This window comes from Oncorhynchus masou, unplaced genomic scaffold (genome assembly GCF_036934945.1).
Source record: "Oncorhynchus masou masou isolate Uvic2021 unplaced genomic scaffold, UVic_Omas_1.1 unplaced_scaffold_1480, whole genome shotgun sequence".
In the NCBI taxonomy this organism is placed as follows: Eukaryota; Metazoa; Chordata; class Actinopteri; order Salmoniformes; family Salmonidae; genus Oncorhynchus; species Oncorhynchus masou.
Window position 1 is genome coordinate 58,119 of NW_027016897.1, and position 20,038 is coordinate 78,156.

At 48.8% G+C, this 20,038-nt stretch overlaps 1 pseudogene; it reads right to left on the reverse strand.

The window, feature by feature from the left end:
* LOC135539319 (nuclear receptor coactivator 2-like) overlaps positions 1-20,038 on the reverse strand; it is a 127,905-nt pseudogene that overhangs the window by 39,956 nt on the left and 67,911 nt on the right.

The following is a 20,038-nucleotide window of genomic DNA, read 5'->3' on the forward strand; positions in this document are numbered from 1 at the left end:
CTACAGTAGTGAGTCATTTAACAGACTCTCTGATCCAGAGACACTTACAGTAGTGAGTCATTTAACAGACTCTCTGATCCAGAGTCACTTACAGTAGTGAGTCATTTAACAGACTCTCTGATCCAGAGACACTACAGTAGTGAGTCATTTAACAGACTCTCTGATCCAGAGTCACTTACAGTAGTGAGTCATTTAACAGACTCTCTGATCCAGAGCCACTACAGTAGTGAGTCATTTAACAGGCTCTCTGATCCAGAGACACTACAGTAGTGAGTCATTTAACAGACTCTCTGATCCAGAGACACTACAGTAGTGAGTCATTTAACAGACTCTCTGATCCAGAGACACTACAGTAGTGAGTCATTTAACAGACTCTCTGATCCAGAGACACTACAGTAGTGAGTCATTTAGCAGACTCTCTGATCCAGAGACACTACAGTAGTGAGTCATTTAACAGACTCTCTGATCCAGAGTCACTACAGTAGTGAGTCATTTAACAGACTCTCTGATCCAGAGACACTACAGTAGTGAGTCATTTAACAGACTCTCTGATCCAGAGCCACTACAGTAGTGAGTCATTTAGCAGACTCTCTGATCCAGAGACACTACAGTAGTGAGTCATTTAGCAGACGCACGCACGCACGCACGCACGCACGCACGCACGCACGCACACACACACACACACACACACACACACACACACACACACACACACACACACACACACACACACACACACACACACACACACACACACACACACACACACACACACACACACAGCAGAGGGAGTTGTGCTAGAAGACACATCACGTCAGGCTAATTGAAAGGCAGCAGAAATCCAAGCGACAGACAGAGGTTAGAGGGGCCTCCCGTCTTCCTCCTTAATGGATATTATTGTGACGTGTAAAACACACACAGGCCCATTAGAAACAGGAATTCGTAATAAATAAACATTTCTGTCCCTTCGCCAAGCTGGCGCAGGACAAATAGAAACACAGCTATGAGAATACTGTGATAGTGTGTGTGTGTGTGTGTGTGTGTGTGTGTGTGTGTGTGTGTGTGTGTGTGTGTGTGTGTGTGTGTGTGTGTGGCATATTCAAGCTTACTACTTACTGTGCAATACTGTTGTCAGAGTTTGTCCAGGTCAGATCAACATAAGACTATATTACCCTTAATTCATAGCTTAGCACCGATTCAACTACCACGAGTCTGCACGTCCCATGTCCCAATAACAGTGAGGGTAGTCTACTGTAGGTAGAGCGCAAAACACACATCCACACCAAAACACACATCCACACCAAAACACACATCCACACCAAAACACACATCCACTTTCATACCAAAACACACATCCACTTTCACACCAAAACACACATCCACACCAAAACACACATCCACACCAAAAAACACACATCCACACCAAAACACACATCCACACCAAAACACACATCCACACCAAAAAACACACATCCACACCAAAACACACATCCACTTTCATACCAAAACACACATCCACTCTCCATCTCTTCCCTTCTCTCTCTCCATCTCTTCATCTCTTCCCTTCTCTCCCCATCTCTTCCCCTCTCTCTCTCCATCTCTTCTCCTCTCTCTCCCCATCTCTTCCCCTCTCTCTCTCCATCTCTTCCCCTCTCTCTCTCCATCTCTTCCCCTCTCTCCCCATCTCTTCCCCTCTCTCTCTCCATCTCTTCCCCTCTCTCCCCATCTCTTCCCCTCTCTCTCTCCATCTCTTCCCCTCTCTCCCCATTTCTTCCCCTCTCCATCTCTCCCCATCTCTTCCCCTCTATCTCTCTCCATCTCTTCCCTCTCTCTCCCCATCTCTTCCCCTCTCTCTCTCCATCTCTTCCCTCTCTCTCCACATCTCTTCCCCTCTCTCTCCCCATCTCTTCCCCTCTCTCCATCTCTCCCCATTTCTTCCCCTCTCTCTCTCTCCATCTATTCCCCTCTCTCCCCATCTCTTCCCCTCTATCTCTCCCCATCTCTTCCCCTCTATCTCTCTCCATCTCTTCCCCTCTCTCTCTCCATCTCTTCCCCTCTCTCTCCACATCTCTTCCCCTCTCTCTCCCCATCTCTTCCCCTCTCTCCATCTCTTCCCCTCTCTTCCCCTCTCTCTCCCCATCTCTTCCCCTCTCTCTCCCCATCTCTTCCCCTCTCTCTCTCTCCATCCATTCCCCTCTCTCTCTCCATCTCTTCCACCCTCTCTCTCTCTCCATCTCTTCCCCTCTCTCTCCCCATCTCTTCCCTCTCTCTCTCCATCTCTTCCCCTCTCTCTCTCCATCTCTTCCCCTCTCTCTCCATCTCTTCCCCTCTCTCTCCATCTCCTCCCCTCTCTCTCTCTCCCTCTCTTCCCCTCTCCATCTCTTCCCCTCTCTCTCCTCATCTCTTCCCCTCTCTCTCCCCATCTCTTCCCCTCTCTCTCCCCATCTCTTCCCCTCTCTCCCCATCTCGGCCCACAGTCTAAGGAGAGGGGACCGGCCCACAGTCTAAGGAGAGGGGACCGGCCCACAGTCTAAGGAGAGGAGACCGGCCCACAGTCAAAGGAGAGGAGACCGGCCCACAGTCTAAGGAGAGGGGACCGGCCCACAGTCAAAGGAGAGGGGACCGGCCCACAGTCTAAGGAGAGGAGACCGGCCCACAGTCTAAGGAGAGGGGACCGGCCCACAGTCAAAGGAGAGGAGACCGGCCTACAGTCTAAGGAGAGGGAGACCGGCCCACAGTCAAAGGAGAGGAGACCAGCCCACAGTCTAAGGAGGGGACCGCCCACAGTCTAAGGAGAGGGGACCGGCCCACAGTCAAAGGGAGGGGACCGCCCACAGTCTAAGGAGAGGAGACCGCCCACAGTCAAAGGAGAGGAGACCGGCCCACAGTCTAAGGAGAGGGGACCGCCCACAGTCTAAGGAGAGGAGACCGGCCCACAGTCTAAGGAGAGGGGACCGGCCCACAGTCAAAGGAGAGGAGACCGGCCCACAGTCAAAGGAGAGGGAGACCGGCCCACAGTCTAAGGAGAGGGGACCGGCCCACAGTCTAAGGAGAGGGGACCGGCCCACAGTCTAAGGAGAGGAGACCGGCCCACAGTCTAAGGAGAGGGGACCGGCCCACAGTCAAAGGAGAGGAGACCGGCCCACAGTCTAAGGAGAGGGGACCGGCCCACAGTCTAAGGAGAGGGGACCGGCCCACAGTCTAAGGAGAGGGGACCGGCCCACAGTCAAAGGAGAGGAGACCGGCCCACAGTCTAAGGAGAGGAGACCGGCCCACAGTCTAAGGAGAGGAGACCGGCCCACAGTCAAAGGAGAGGAGACCGGCCCACAGTCAAAGGAGAGGAGACCGGCCCACAGTCTAAGGAGAGGAGACCGGCCCACAGTCAAAGGAGAGGGGACCGGCCCACAGTCTAAGGAGAGGGGACCGGCCCACAGTCTAAGGAGAGGGGACCGGCCCACAGTCTAAGGAGAGGGGCCGGCCCACAGTCAAAGGAGAGGGGACCGGCCCACAGTCAAAGGAGAGGGGACCGGCCCACAGTCTAAGGAGAGGGGACCGGCCCACAGTCAAAGGAGAGGGGACCGGCCCACAGTCAAAGGAGAGGGGACCGGCCCACAGTCTAAGGAGAGGAGACCGCCCACAGTCTAAGGAGAGGGGACCGCCCACAGTCTAAGGAGAGGAGACCGGCCCACAGTCAAAGGAGAGGAGACCGGCCCACAGTCTAAGGAGAGGAGACCGGCCCACAGTCTAAGGAGAGGGGACCGGCCCACAGTCTAAGGAGAGGAGATTGGCCCACAGTCTAAGGAGAGGGGACCGGCCCACAGTCAAAGGAGAGGGGACCGGCCCACAGTCTAAGGAGAGGGGACCGGCCCACAGTCAAAGGAGAGGGGACCGGCCCACAGTCTAAGGAGAGGAGACCGGCCCACAGTCTAAGGAGAGGGGACCGGCCCACAGTCTAAGGAGAGGGGACTGGCCCACAGTCTAAGGGGAGTGTGTCACTGATCACATAAAGAGGTGGTGCTGCTCTGGCAATGTCACACACACACAGGAAGTGAGTAAACGGTGCTGGCATACAGGAAGATATGGCAGGAAGAGAGGACCTTAATGAGGTCAGGGATGATGTCATGCGCCCTGATCATCCCCCGATTCTCATCCATACATCCTTCTCCTTTCCTTATCTATCTTCCACACTATCCTCCCTCCCTCTCTCTCCTCCCACTCACCTCCATCTACTCCCCTCTCCTCTCTCTCCTCCCCCCCTCTCCTCCCACTCACCTCCATCTACTCCCCTCCCCTCTCCTCCTACCCACCCACCCACCTCCCTCTCCTCTCCTTCCTCCCTCTCCTCCCACCCACCTCCCTCTCCTCCTCCTTCCTCTCCTCCCCTCACCTCCTTTTCCTCCCCCTCCCTCTCCACCCTCTCCTTCCTCCTCCTCCTCCCCACCCTCTCCTTCCTTCCTCCCTCTCCTCTCCTCTCCTCTCTCCTCTCCTCTCCTCTCCTCTCCTCTCCTCTCCTCTCCTCTCCTCTCCTCTCCTTGGAAGACTCCATCGGTTAGATGAGTTCACTGTAATCTCTCTCTCTGGTTTGCTCATCTATTTAGGCAAATGTCTCAAAAGGCCTTTATTCTATCTAGGGTGCCACGAACTGTAAATGATTGACAACAAGTATTTTGCAACAACAATACCAAGGATACCAGACAGAAGATCTCTGACCATCCGACTGGAAACGGGAACCGAGAGAGAGAAGAAGTAAACAGAAGAAGAACTGCCTCCCTCCCTCCCTTCCTTCTGAGAAAAACAGGCGAGGATCAGATCAGTGGTTGGGTTCTCTGTGATTCTCTCAACCGCCTACATAGTACAGACGAGGTCTTTTCTAGATGGCTACATATCACAAATCAGGTTCCTCGTTTGGCCAGCTGCCAACCATACATTGGTGAACTTCTACCAAACCCACTAATTCAGAACACATTTACTGGGCCACATAAGAAATGTTTCTCTCTTCAGATGATAAGAACAGTGACAGCAGGTGGCAGTAGTGAGGTCATCAGTAGTGGACGCTGATGAAGTCTTCTTTCCCACAGAGCACCTGTTTAACCCTGGCTGAAGTCCAGCTCCAGACTCCAGGAGAGGGAAAAGGAAGTTGATTAGCTGGACAAACTCTATCCTGTCTCATATGGAGAGGGGAGGCAAAGCTCGTCTTCAGCCAGTCCACTACTGTAGTCCCTCTCTGACCTTCAGCCAGTCCACTACTGTAGTCCCTCTCTGACCTTCAGTCAGTCCACTACTGTAGTCCCTCTCTGACCTTCAGTCAGTCCACTACTGTAGTCCCTCTCTGACCTTCAGCCAGTCCACTACTGTAGTCCCTCTCTGACTTTCAGCCAGTCCACTACTGTAGTCCCTCTCTGACCTTCAGCCAGTCCACTACTGTAGTCCCTCTCTGACCTTCAGTCAGTCCACTACTGTAGTCCCTCTCTGACCTTCAGCCAGTCCACTACTGTAGTCCCTCTCTGACCTTCAACCAGTCCACTACTGTAGTCCCTCTCTGACCTTCAGCCAGTCCACTACTGTAGTCCCTCTCTGACCTTCAGCCAGTCCACTACTGTAGTCCCTCTCTGACCTTCAGCCAGTCCACTACTGTAGTCCCTCTCTGACCAAAAAACAGTCCACTACTGTTGTCCCTCTCTGACCTTCAGCCAGTCCAATACTGTAGTCCCTCTCTGACCTTCAGCCAGTCCACTACTGTAGTCCCTCTCTGACCTTCAGCCAGTCCACTACTGTAGTCCCTCTCTGACCTTCAGCCAGTCCACTACTGTAGTCCCTCTCTGACCAAAAGCCAGTCCACTACTGTAGTCCTTCTCTGACCTTCAGTCAGTCCACTACTGTAGTCCCTCTCTGACCTTCAGCCAGTCCACTACTGTAGTCCCTCTCTGACCAAAAGCCAGTCCACTACTGTAGTCCCTCTCTGACCAAAAGCCAGTCCACTACTGTAGTCCCTCTCTGACCAAAAGCCAGTCCACTACTGTAGTCCCTCTCTGACCAAAAGCCAGTCCAATACTGTAGTCCCTCTCTGACCTTCAGCCAGTCCACTACTGTAGTCCCTCTCTGACCTTCAGCCAGTCCACTACTGTAGTCCCTCTCTGACCTTCAGCCAGTCCACTACTGTAGTCCCTCTCTGACCTTCAGCCAGTCCACTACTGTAGTCCCTCTCTGACCTTCAGCCAGTCCACTACTGTAGTCCCTCTCTGACCTTCAGCCAGTCCACTACTGTAGTCCCTCTCTGACCTTCAGCCAGTCCACTACTGTAGTCCCTCTCTGACCTTCAGTCAGTCCACTACTGTAGTCCCTCTCTGACCAAAAGCCAGTCCACTACTGTAGTCCCTCTCTGACCAAAAGCCAGTCCACTACTGTAGTCCCTCTCTGACCAAAAGCCAGTCCACTACTGTAGTCCCTCTCTGACCTTCAGCCAGTCCACTACTGTAGTCCCTCTCCTCTCTGATTTCTCATTTAGCTCTGCGTTCATCAATAATTCAGCCCTCAAATCGAATTGTATTTGCATACACATATTTAGCAGATGCTATTGCGGGTGTAGCGAAATGTTTGTACACAGAGAGAGGATAGAGGGGGAGTAGGAGAGGATAGAGGGAGAGAGGATAGATGGAGAGAAAGAGGGGATAGAGGGAGAGAGGAGAGAAGGAGAGAGAGAGAGAGGAAAGAGGAGAGAGAGAGAGAGGATAGATGGAGAGAAAGAGGGGATAGAGGGAGAGAGGATAGAGGGAGAGAGGATAGAGGATAGAGGATAGAGGGAGAGAGGATAGAGGGAGAGAAAGAGGGGATAGAGGGAGAGAGGATAGAGGTAGAGAGGATAGATGGAGAGAAAGAGGGGATAGAGGGAGAGAGGATAGAGGGATAGAGGATAGAGGATAGAGGGAGAGAGGATAGAGGGAGAGAAAGAGAGGATAGAGGATAGAGGGAGAGAGGATAGAGGGAGAGAAAGAGAGGATAGAGGATAGAGGGAGAGAGGATAGAGGGAGAGAAAGAGAGGATAGAGGATAGAGGGAGAGAGGATAGAGGGAGAGAAAGAGAGGATAGAGGATAGAGGGAGAGAGGATAGAGGGAGAGAAAGAGAGGATAGAGGATAGAGGGAGAGAGGATAGAGGGAGAGAAAGAGAGGATAGAGGGAGAGAGGATAGAGGGAGAGAGGACAGAGGTAGAGAGGATAGAGGGAGAGAAAGAGGGGATAGAGGGAGAGAGGATAGAGGGGAGAGAGGATAGAGGGAGAGAAAGAGGGGATAGAGGGAGAGAGGATAGAGGGAGAGAAAGAGGGGATAGAGGGAGAGAGGATAGAGGGAGAGAGGATAGAGGGAGAGAAAGAGGGGATAGAGGGAGAGAGAATAGAGGGAGAGAGGATAGAGGGAGAGAGGATAGAGAGAGAGAGATAGGATAGAGGGAGAGAAAGAGAGGATAGAGGAGAGAGGATAGAGGGAGAGAAAGAGAGGATAGAGGAGAGAGGATAGAGGGAGAGAAAGAGAGGATAGAGGAGAGAGGATACAGGGAGAGAGGATAGAGGGAGTGAGGATAGAGGGAGAGAAAGAGAGGATAGAGGGAGAGAGGATAGAGGGAGAGAAAGAGAGGATAGAGGGAGAGGATACAGGGAGAGAGGATAGAGGGAGTGAGGATAGAGGGAGAGAGGATTGAGGGAGTGAGGATAGAGGGAGAGAGGATAGAGGGAGAGAAAGAGAGGATAGAGGGAGAGAGGATAGAGGGAGAGAGGATAGAGGGAGAGAGGATAGAGGGAGAGAAAGAAGGGATAGAGGGAGAGAGGATAGAGGGAGAGAGGATAGAGGGAGAGAGGACAGAGGGAGAGAAAGAGGGGATAGAGGGAGAGAGGATAGAGGGAGAGAGGATAGAGGGAGAGAAAGAGAGGATAGAGGGAGAGAGGATAGAGGGAGAGAGGATAGAGGGAGAGAGGATAGAGGGAGAGAGGATAGAGGGAGAGAGGATAGAGGGAGAGAGGATAGAGGGAACATAACGCTCATGCAATGTTCTCATGAAGTGTCTAGAACATGACTACGATATAGTCTGAGAACTTTGTAACCGCGTACTGAGTACGTTTGGTGGAACGTTGATGGAAGATTCTCCTAACCCACAGAAAACTGGAATATTCATGTAAGTAAGTTCTGTTTGACATTACGGGAACGGTCTCTTGGAAACCGTAGCTAAATGACCGAACGAAACTCTTAAGGGAACGTTCTCTAAAGTTGTGAAAACATTTGTTGTCAGCTGGGCTGTTTCATTTGGCATTGGAAAAATGGAGGGCTGTGGTTTGGCCCGTTATTAAGAACTAATTCGTATTTACAATGACAGCCTAGGAACAGGAAGTTAACTGCCTGTTCTGGGTTTGAACGTGCAACCTTCCTGTTACTAGTCCAACACTCTAACCACTAGACTACCTGACACCTCTACACTCTAACCACTAGACTACCTGACACCTCTACACTCTAACCACTAGGCTACCTGCCACCTCTACACTCTAACCACTAGGCTACCCTACCACCTCTACACTCTAACCACTAGGCTACCTGCCACCTCTACACTCTAACCACTAGGCTACCTGCCACCTCTACACTCTAACCACTAGGCTACCCTGCCACCTCTACACTCTAACCACTAGGCTACCCTGCCACCTCTACACTCTAACCACTAGGCTACCCTGCCACCTCTACACTCTAACCACTAGGCTACCCTGCCACCTCTACACTCTAACCACTAGACTACCTGCCACCTCGACACTCTAACCACTAAGCTACCTGCCACCTCTACACTCTAACCACTAGGTTACCTGACACCTCTACACTCTAACCACTAGGCTACCCTGCCTCCTCTCCACTCTAACCACTAGGCTACCTGCCACCTCTACACTCTAACCACTAGACTACCTGCCACCTCGACACTCTAACCACTAGGCTACCTGCCACCTCTACACTCTAACCACTAGGTTACCTGACACCTCTACACTCTAACCACTAGGCTACCTGCCACCTCTACACTCTAACCACTAGGCTACTTGCCACCTCTACACTCTAACCACTAGGCTACCTGCCACCTCTACACTCTAACCACTAGGCTACCTGCCACCTCTACACTCTAACCACTAGGCTACCTGCCACCTCTACACTCTAACCACTAGGCTACCTGCCACCTCTACACTCTAAGCACTAGGCTACCCTACCACCTCTACACTCTAACCACTAGGCTACCCTGCCACCTCTACACTCTAACCACTAGGCTACCTGCCACCTCTACACTCTAACCACTAGGCTACCTGCCACCTCTACACTCTAACCGCTAGGCTACCCTACCACCTCTACACTAACCACTAGGCTACCTGCCACCTCTACACTCTAACCACTAGGCTACCCTACCACCTCTACACTCTAACCACTAGGCTACCCTACCACCTCTACACTCTAACCACTAGGCTACCCTGGCGGTTGAGGTAAGACGTCCTCCTGCCACCATCTCTCACCTCGCAGTCGTACCCGCGTGTGTGTGTGTGTGTGTGTGGTGTGTGTGTGTGTGTGCAGGTACTTCATAGACGGCAAACACCCCTACGCCACGAACAGTGAAACACTTGAAAAATCCCCTGCTGCCAACCACTACTCCTCTGACAAAGAAACGGGTTTTAGTTCCAAGAGGTTAAATTGCCGTCACCCAACACTACTTACATAGTGCTCTCCTCATGATCCAATAGTGAACGCAGGAATTTCCACCTCTCTCTTTATTGTGGTAATTAAACGCTGGAGGGGTTAAGAGACAGAGAAAGAGAACACACTGTTTCTTTAGGCTGTATCCCCAGTAGTACATTACTCCCTACACCCTTCCTCCAGTTTCTTTAGGCTGTATCCCCAGTAGTACATTACACCCTACACCCTTCCTCCAGTTTCTTTAGGCTGTATCCCCAGTAGTACATTACACCCTACACCCTTCCTCCAGTTTCTTTAGGCTGTATCCCCAGTAGTACATTACACCCTACACCCTTCCTCCAGTTTCTTTAGGCTGTATCCCCAGTAGTACATTACACCCTACACCCTTCCTCCAGTTTCTTTAGGCTGTATCCCCAGTAGTACATTACACCCTTCCTTCAGTTTCTTTAGGCTGTATCCCCAGTAGTACATTACACCCTACACCCTTCCTCCAGTTTCTTTAGGCTGTATCCCCAGTAGTACATTACACCCTACACCCTTCCTCCAGTTTCTTTAGTCTGTATCCCCAGTAGTACATTACACCCTACACCCTTCCTCCAGTTTCTTTAGGCTGTATCCCCAGTAGTACATTACACCCTACACCCTTCCTCCAGTTTCTTTAGGCTGTATCCCCGGTAGTACATTACACCCTACACCCTTCCTCCAGTTTCTTTAGGCTGTATCCCCAGTAGTACATTACACCCTACACCCTTCCTCCAGTTTCTTTAGTCTGTATCCCCAGTAGTACATTACACCCTACACCCTTCCTCCAGTTTCTTTAGGCTGTATCCCCAGTAGTACATTACACCCTACACCCTTCCTCCAGTTTCTTTAGGCTGTATCCCCGGTAGTACATTACACCCTACACCCTTCCTCCAGTTCCTTCAGGCTGTATCCCCAGTAGTACATTACACCCTACACCCTTCCTCCAGTTTCTTTAGGCTGTAACCCCGGTAGTACATTACACCCTACACCCTTCCTCCAGTTTATTTAGGCTGTATCCCCAGTAGTACATTACACCCTACACCCTTCCTCCAGTTTCTTTAGGCTGTATCCCCGGTAGTACATTACACCCTACACCCTTCCTCCAGTTTCTTTAGGCTGTATCCCCAGTAGTACATTACACCCTTCCTCCAGTTTCTTTAGGCTGTATCCCCAGTAGTACATTACACCCTACACCCTTCCTCCAGTTTCTTTAGGCTGTATCCCCAGTAGTACATTACACCCTACACCCTTCCTCCAGTTTCTTTAGGGTGTATCCCAGTAGTACATTACACCCTACACCCTTCCTCCAGTTTCTTTAGGGTGTATCCCAGTAGTACATTACACCCTACACCCTTCCTCCAGTTTCTTTAGGCTGTATCCCCAGTAGTACATTACACCCTACACCCTTCCTCCAGTTTCTTTAGGCTGTATCCCAGTAGTACATTACACCCTACACCCTTCCTCCAGTTTCTTTAGGCTGTATCCCCAGTAGTACATTACACCCTAAACCCTTCCTCCAGTTTCTTTAGGCAGTATCCCCAGTAGTACATTACACCCTACACCCTTCCTCCAGTTTCTTTAGGCTGTATCCCCAGTAGTACATTACACCCTACACCCTTCCTCCAGTTTCTTTAGGCTGTATCCCCAGTAGTACATTACACCCTACACCCTTCCTCCAGTTTCTTTAGGATGTATCCCCAGTAGTACATTACACCCTACACCCTTCCTTCAGTTTCTTTAGGCTGTATCCCCAGTAGTACATTACACCCTACACCCTTCCTCCAGTTTCTTTAGGCTGTATCCCCGGTAGTACATTACACCCTACACCCTTCCTCCAGTTTCTTTAGGCTGTATCCCCGGTAGTACATTACACCCTACACCCTTCCTCCAGTTTCTTTAGGGTGTATCCCCAGTAGTACATTACACCCTCCACCCTTCCTCCAGTTTCTTTAGGCTGTATCCCCAGTAGTACATTACACCCTACACCCTTCCTCCAGTTTCTTTAGGCTGTATCCCCAGTAGTACATTACACCCTACACCCTTCCTCCAGTTCCTTTAGGCTGTATCCCCAGTAGTACATTACACCCTACACCCTTCCTCCAGTTTCTTTAGGCTGTATCCCCAGTAGTACATTACACCCTACACCCTTCCTCCAGTTCCTTTAGGCTGTATCCCCAGTAGTACATTACACCCTACACCCTTCCTCCAGTTTCTTTAGGCTGTATCCCCAGTAGTACATTACACCCTACACCCTTCCTCCAGTTCCTTTAGGCTGTATCCCAGTAGTACATTACACCCTACACCCTTCCTCCAGTTTCTTTAGGCTGTATCCCCAGTAGTACATTACACCCTACACCCTTCCTCCAGTTTCTTTAGGCTGTATCCCCAGTAGTACATTACACCCTACACCCTTCCTCCAGTTTCTTTAGGCTGTATCCCCAGTAGTACATTACACCCTACACCCTTCCTTCTTTAGTAGTGACGGGATACTCCCAGGATTGCACTATTTGTCCATGGCTAAAATGACAACGCGAGGCAGACCTTTGGCTGATAACCTCCTGTATGTCACTTAAATGTGTGCTATATTTTGTAAAATACATGTCTAGTGTAAAAAATACATGATTAGTGTAGTGTCAACATCGCAGCCACTACCAGCTAGCCTACTCCAGCAGTACTGTTTCATTTCAATCATTTTAGTCAATAAGATTCTTGCTACGTAAGCTTAACTTTCTGAACATTCGAGACGTGTAGTCCACTTGTCATTCCAATCTCCTTTGCATTAGCGTAGCCTCTTCTGTACCCTGTTAACTATGTGTCTATCTATCCCTGTTCTCTCCTCTCTGCACAGACCATACAAACGCTCCACACCGCGTGGCCGCGGCCACCTAATCTGGTGGTCCCAGCGCGCACGACCCACGTGGAGTTCCTGGTCTCCGGTAGCCTCTGGAACTGCCGATCTGCGGCCAACAAGGCAGAGTTCATCTCAGCCTATGCCTCCCTCCAGTCCCTCGACTTCCTGGCACTGACGGAAACATGGATCACCACAGATAACACTGCTACTCCTACTGCTCTCTCTTCGTCCGCCCACGTGTTCTCGCACACCCCGAGAGCTTCTGGTCAGCGGGGTGGTGGCACCGGGATCCTCATCTCTCCCAAGTGGTCATTCTCTCTCTCTCCCTTACCCATCTATCTATCGCCTCCTTTGAATTCCATGCTGTCACAGTTACCAGCCCTTTCAAGCTTAACATTCTTATCATTTATCGCCCTCCAGGTTCCCTCGGAGAGTTCATCAATGAGCTTGATGCCTTGATAAGCTCCTTTCCTGAGGACGGCTCACCTCTCACAGTCCTGGGCGACTTTAACCTCCCACGTCTACCTTTGACTCATTCCTCTCTGCCTCCTTCTTTCCACTCCTCTCCTCTTTTGACCTCACCCTCTCACCTTCCCCCTACTCACAAGGCAGGCAATACGCTCGACCTCATCTTTACTAGATGCTGTTCTTCCACTAACCTCACTGCAACTCCCCTCCAAGTCTCCGACCACTACCTTGTATCCTTTTCCCTCTCGCTCTCATCCAACACTTCCCACACTGCCCCTACTCGGATGGTATCGCGCCGTCCCAACCTTCGCTCTCTCTCCCCCGCTACTCTTTCCTCTTCCATCCTTTCATCTCTTCCCTCTGCTCATACCTTCTCCAACCTTTCTCCTGACTCTGCCTCCTCAACCCTCCTCTCTTCCCTTTCTGCATCCTCTGACTCTCTATGTCCCCTATCCTCCAGGCCGGCTCGGTCCTCCCCCTCCCGCTCCGTGGCTCGATGACTCATTGCGAGCTCACAGAACAGAGCTCCGGGCAGCCGAGCGGAAATGGAGGAAAACTCGCCTCCCTGCGGACCTGGCATCCTTTCACTCCCTCCTCTCTACATTTTCCTCCTCTGTCTCTGCTGCTAAAGCCACTTTCTACCACTCTAAATTCCAAGCATCTGCCTCTAACCCTAGGAAGCTCTTTGCCACCTTCTCCTCCCTTCTGAATCCTCCTCCCCCTCCCCCCCTCCTCCCTCTCTGCAGATGACTTCGTCAACCATTTTGAAAAGAAGGTCGACGACATCCGATCCTCGTTGCTAAGTCAAACGACACCGCTGGTTCTGCTCACACTGCCCTACCCTGTGCTCTGACCTCTTTCTCCCCTCTCTCTCCAGATGAAATCTCGCTTCTTGTGACGGCCGGCCGCCCAACAACCTGCCCGCTCGACCCTATCCCCTCCCTCTCCTCCAGACCATTTCCGGGGACCTTCTCCCTTACCTCACCTCGCTCATCAACTCATCCCTGACCGCCGGCTACGTCCCTTCCGTCTTCAAGAGAGCGAGAGTTGCACCCTTCTGAAGAAACCTACACTCGATCCCTCCGATGTCAACAACTACAGACCAGTATCCCTTCTTTCTTTTCTCTCCAAAACTCTTGAACGTGCCGTCCTTGGCCAGCTCTCCCTCTATCTCTCTCAGAATGACCTTCTTGATCCAAATCAGTCAGGTTTCAAGACTAGTCATTCAACTGAGACTGCTCTTCTCTGCATCACGGAGGCGCTCCGCACTGCTAAAGCTAACTCTCTCTCCTCTGCTCTCATCCTTCTAGACCTATCGGCTGCCTTCGATACTGTGAACCATCAGATCCTCCTCTCCACCCTCTCCGAGTTGGGCATCTCCGGCGCGGCCCACGCTTGATTGCGTCCTACCTGACAGGTCGCTCCTACCAGGTGGCGTGGCGAGAATCTGTCTCCCGCCACGCGCTCTCACCACTGGTGTCCCCCAGGGCTCTGTTCTAGGCCCTCTCCTATTCTCGCTATACACCAAGTCACTTGGCTCTGTCATAACCTCACATGGTCTCTCCTATCATTGCTATGCAGACGACACACAATTAATCTTCTCCTTTCCCCCTTCTGATGACCAGGTGGCGAATCGCATCTCTGCATGTCTGGCAGACATATCAGTGTGGATGACGGATCACCACCTCAAGCTGAACCTCGGCAAGACGGAGCTGCTCTTCCTCCCGGGGAAGGACTGCCCGTTCCATGACCTCGCCATCACGGTTGACAACTCCATTGTGTCCTCCTCCCAGAGCGCTAAGAACCTTGGCGTGATCCTGGACAACACCCTGTCGTTCTCAACCAACATCATGGCGGTGGCCCGTTCCTGTAGGTTCATGCTCTACAACATCCGCAGAGTACGACCCTGCCTCACACAGGAAGCGGCGCAGGTCCTAATCCAGGCACTTGTCATCTCCCGTCTGGATTACTGCAACTCGCTGTTGGCTGGGCTCCCTGCCTGTGCCATTAAACCCCTACAACTCATCCAGAACGCCGCAGCCCGTCTGGTGTTCAACCTTCCCAAGTTCTCTCACGTCACCCCGCTCCTCCGCTCTCTCCACTGGCTTCCAGTTGAAGCTCGCATCCGCTACAAGACCATGGTGCTTGCCTACGGAGCTGTGAGGGGAACGGCACCGCAGTACCTCCAGGCTCTGATCAGGCCCTACACCCAAGCAAGGGCACTGCGTTCATCCACCTCTGGCCTGCTCGCCTCCCTACCATTGAGGAAGTACAGTTCCCGCTCAGCCCAGTCAAAACTGTTCGCTGCTCTGGCCCCCAATGGTGGAACAAACTCCCTCACGACGCCAGGACAGCGGAGTCAATCACCACCTTCCGGAGACACCTGAAACCCCACCTCTTCAAGGAATACCTAGGATAGGATAAGTAATCCTTCTCACCCCCCCCTTAATGACTTAGATGCACTATTGTAAAATGGCTGTTCCACTGGATGTCAGAAGGTGAATTCACCAATTTGTAAGTCGCTCTGGATAAGAGCGTCTGCTAAATGACTTAAATGTAAATGTAAATGTAAATGTCTGGATGACACCATAATGATGTTTGTTTCCAACATTAGGGCTCTTTTCCTAAAGATGTAAAGTCTGTGTTGTGTTTCGTTTCCTTTGCCTCGATACTGGTATCATGCTGGCCCTCCTTTCTAGGACATTCCAACATTATGTTCTGACATTTTAACATCCTGTTCTGACATTCCAACGTCCTGTTCTGACATTCCAACGTCCTGTTCTGACATTCCAACATCCTGTTCTGACATTCCAACATCCTGTTCTGACATTCCAACATTATGTTCTGACATTCCAACGTCCTGTTCTGACATTCCAACATTATGTTCTGACATTCCAACGTCCTGTTCTGACATTCCAACATTATGTTCTGACATTCCAACATTATGTTCTGACATTCCAACGTCCTGTTCTGACATTCCAACGTCCTGTTCTGACATTCTAACATTCTGTTCTGACATTTTAACATTCTGTTCTGACATTCCAACATTCTGTTCTGACATTCCAACATCCTGTTCTGACATTCTAACGTCCTGTTCTGACATTCCAACATCCTGTTCTGACATTCTAACATCCTGTTCTGACATTCCAACATCCTGTTCTGACATTCTAACATTCTGTTCTGACATTTTAACATTCTGTTCTGACATTCCAACATCCTGTTCTGACATTCTAACGTCCTGTTCTGACATTCCAACATCCTGTTCTGACATTCTAACATCCTGTTCTGACATTCCAACATCCTGTTCTGACATTCTAACATTCTGTTCTGACATTATAACATCCTGTTCTGACATTCCAACAACCTGTTCTGACATTCCAACGTCCTGTTCTGACATTCCAACATTATGTTCTGATATTCCAATGTTCTGTTCTGACATTCAAACGTCCTGTTCTGACATTCTAACATTCTGTTATGACATTCTAACATTCTGTTCTGACATTCTAACATTCTGTTCTGACATTCTAACATCCTGTTCTGAAATTCCAACATCCTGTTCTGACATTCCAACGTCCTGTTCTGACATTCTAACAATCTGTTCTGACATTCTAACATCCTGTTCTGACATTCCAACATCCTGTTCTGAAATTCCAACGTCCTGTTCTGACATTCCAACATCCTGTTCTGACATTCTAACATTCTGTTCTGACATTCTAACATCCTGTTCTGACATTCTAACATCCTGTTCTGACATTCCAACGTCCTGTTCTGACATTCAAACATTCTGTTCTGACATTCCAACATTCTGTTCTGACATTCTAACATTCTGTTCTGACATTCCAACATTCTGTTATGACATTCTAACATTCTGTTCTGACAGTCCAACATCCTGTTCTGACATTCCAACATCCTGTTCTGACATTCCAACGTCCTGTTATGACATTCTAACATTCTGTTCTGACATTTTAACATTCTGTTCTGACATTCCAACTTCCTGTTCTGACATTCCAACATCCTCTTCTGACATTCTAACATTCAGTTCTGACATTCTAACATTCTGTTCTGACATTCTAACATCCTGTTCTGACATTCCATCATCCTGTTCTGACATTCCAACGTCCTGTTCTGACATTCCAACATTATGTTCTGATATTCCAACATTCTGTTCTGACATTCCAACGTCCATTTCTGACATTCTAACATTCTGTTCTGACATTCTAACATTCTGTTATGACATTCTAACATTCTGTTCTGACATTCTAACATCCTGTTCTGACATTCCAACATTCTGTTCTGACATTCTAACGTCCTGTTCTGACATTCCAACATCCTGTTCTGACATTCCAACATCCTGTTCTGACATTCCAACATCCTGTTCTGACATTCCAACATTATGTTCTGACATTCCAACGTCCTGTTCTGACATTCCAACATTATGTTCTGACATTCCAACGTCCTGTTCTGACATTCCAACATTATGTTCTGACATTCCAACATTATGTTCTGACATTCCAACGTCCTGTTCTGACATTCCAACGTCCTGTTCTGACATTCTAACATTCTGTTCTGACATTTTAACATTCTGTTCTGACATTCCAACATTCTGTTCTGACATTCCAACATCCTGTTCTGACATTCTAACGTCCTGTTCTGACATTCCAATATCCTGTTCTGACATTCTAACATCCTGTTCTGACATTCCAACATCCTGTTCTGACATTCTAACATTCTGTTCTGACATTATAACATCCTGTTCTGACATTCCAACAACCTGTTCTGACATTCCAACGTCCTGTTCTGACATTCCAACATTATGTTCTGATATTCCAATGTTCTGTTCTGACATTCCAACGTCCTGTTCTGACATTCTAACATTCTGTTATGACATTCTAACATTCTGTTCTGACATTCTAACATTCTGTTCTGACATTCTAACATCCTGTTCTGAAATTCCAACATCCTGTTCTGACATTCCAACGTCCTGTTCTGACATTCTAACAATCTGTTCTGACATTCTAACATCCTGTTCTGACATTCCAACATTATGTTCTGACATTCCAACATTATGTTCTGACATTCCAACGTCCTGTTCTGACATTCCAACGTCCTGTTCTGACATTCTAACATTCTGTTCTGACATTTTAACATTCTGTTCTGACATTCCAACATTCTGTTCTGACATTCCAACATCCTGTTCTGACATTCTAACGTCCTGTTCTGACATTCCAACATCCTGTTCTGACATTCTAACATCCTGTTCTGACATTCCAACATCCTGTTCTGACATTCTAACATCCTGTTCTGACATTATAACATCCTGTTCTGACATTCCAACAACCTGTTCTGACATTCCAACGTCCTGTTCTGACATTCCAACATTATGTTCTGATATTCCAATGTTCTGTTCTGACATTCCAACGTCCTGTTCTGACATTCTAACATTCTGTTATGACATTCTAACATTCTGTTCTGACATTCTAACATTCTGTTCTGACATTCTAACATCCTGTTCTGAAATTCCAACATCCTGTTCTGACATTCCAACGTCCTGTTCTGACATTCTAACAATCTGTTCTGACATTCTAACATCCTGTTCTGACATTCCAACATCCTGTTCTGAAATTCCAACGTCCTGTTCTGACATTCCAACATCCTGTTCTGACATTCTAACATTCTGTTCTGACATTCTAACATCCTGTTCTGACATTCTAACATCCTGTTCTGACATTCCAACGTCCTGTTCTGACATTCAAACATTCTGTTCTGACATTCCAACATTCTGTTCTGACATTCTAACATTCTGTTCTGACATTCCAACATTCTGTTATGACATTCTAACATTCTGTTCTGACAGTCCAACATCCTGTTCTGACATTCCAACATCCTGTTCTGACATTCCAACGTCCTGTTATGACATTCTAACATTCTGTTCTGACATTTTAACATTCTGTTCTGACATTCCAACTTCCTGTTCTGACATTCCAACATCCTCTTCTGACATTCTAACATTCAGTTCTGACATTCTAACATTCTGTTCTGACATTCTAACATCCTGTTCTGACATTCCATCATCCTGTTCTGACATTCCAACGTCCTGTTCTGACATTCCAACATTATGTTCTGATATTCCAACATTCTGTTCTGACATTCCAACGTCCATTTCTGACATTCTAACATTCTGTTCTGACATTCCAACATTCTGTTATGACATTCTAACATTCTGTTCTGACAGTCCAACATCCTGTTCTGACATTCCAACATCCTGTTCTGACATTCCAACGTCCTGTTATGACATTCTAACATTCTGTTCTGACATTTTAACATTCTGTTCTGACATTCCAACTTCCTGTTCTGACATTCCAACATCCTCTTCTGACATTCTAACATTCAGTTCTGACATTCTAACATTCTGTTCTGACATTCTAACATCCTGTTCTGACATTCCATCATCCTGTTCTGACATTCCAACGTCCTGTTCTGACATTCCAACATTATGTTCTGATATTCCAACATTCTGTTCTGACATTCCAACGTCCATTTCTGACATTCTAACATTCTGTTCTGACATTCTAACATTCTGTTATGACATTCTAACATTCTGTTCTGACATTCTAACATCCTGTTCTGACATTCCAACATTCTGTTCTGACATTCCAACGTCCTGTTCTGACATTCTAACGTCCTGTTCTGACATTCCAACATCCTGTTCTGACATTCCAACATCCTGTTCTGACATTCCAACATTATGTTCTGACATTCCAACGTCCTGTTCTGACATTCCAACATTATGTTCTGACATTCCAACGTCCTGTTCTGACATTCCAACATTATGTTCTGACATTCCAACATTATGTTCTGACATTCCAACGTCCTGTTCTGACATTCCAACGTCCTGTTCTGACATTCTAACATTCTGTTCTGACATTTTAACATTCTGTTCTGACATTCCAACATTCTGTTCTGACATTCCAACATCCTGTTCTGACATTCTAAC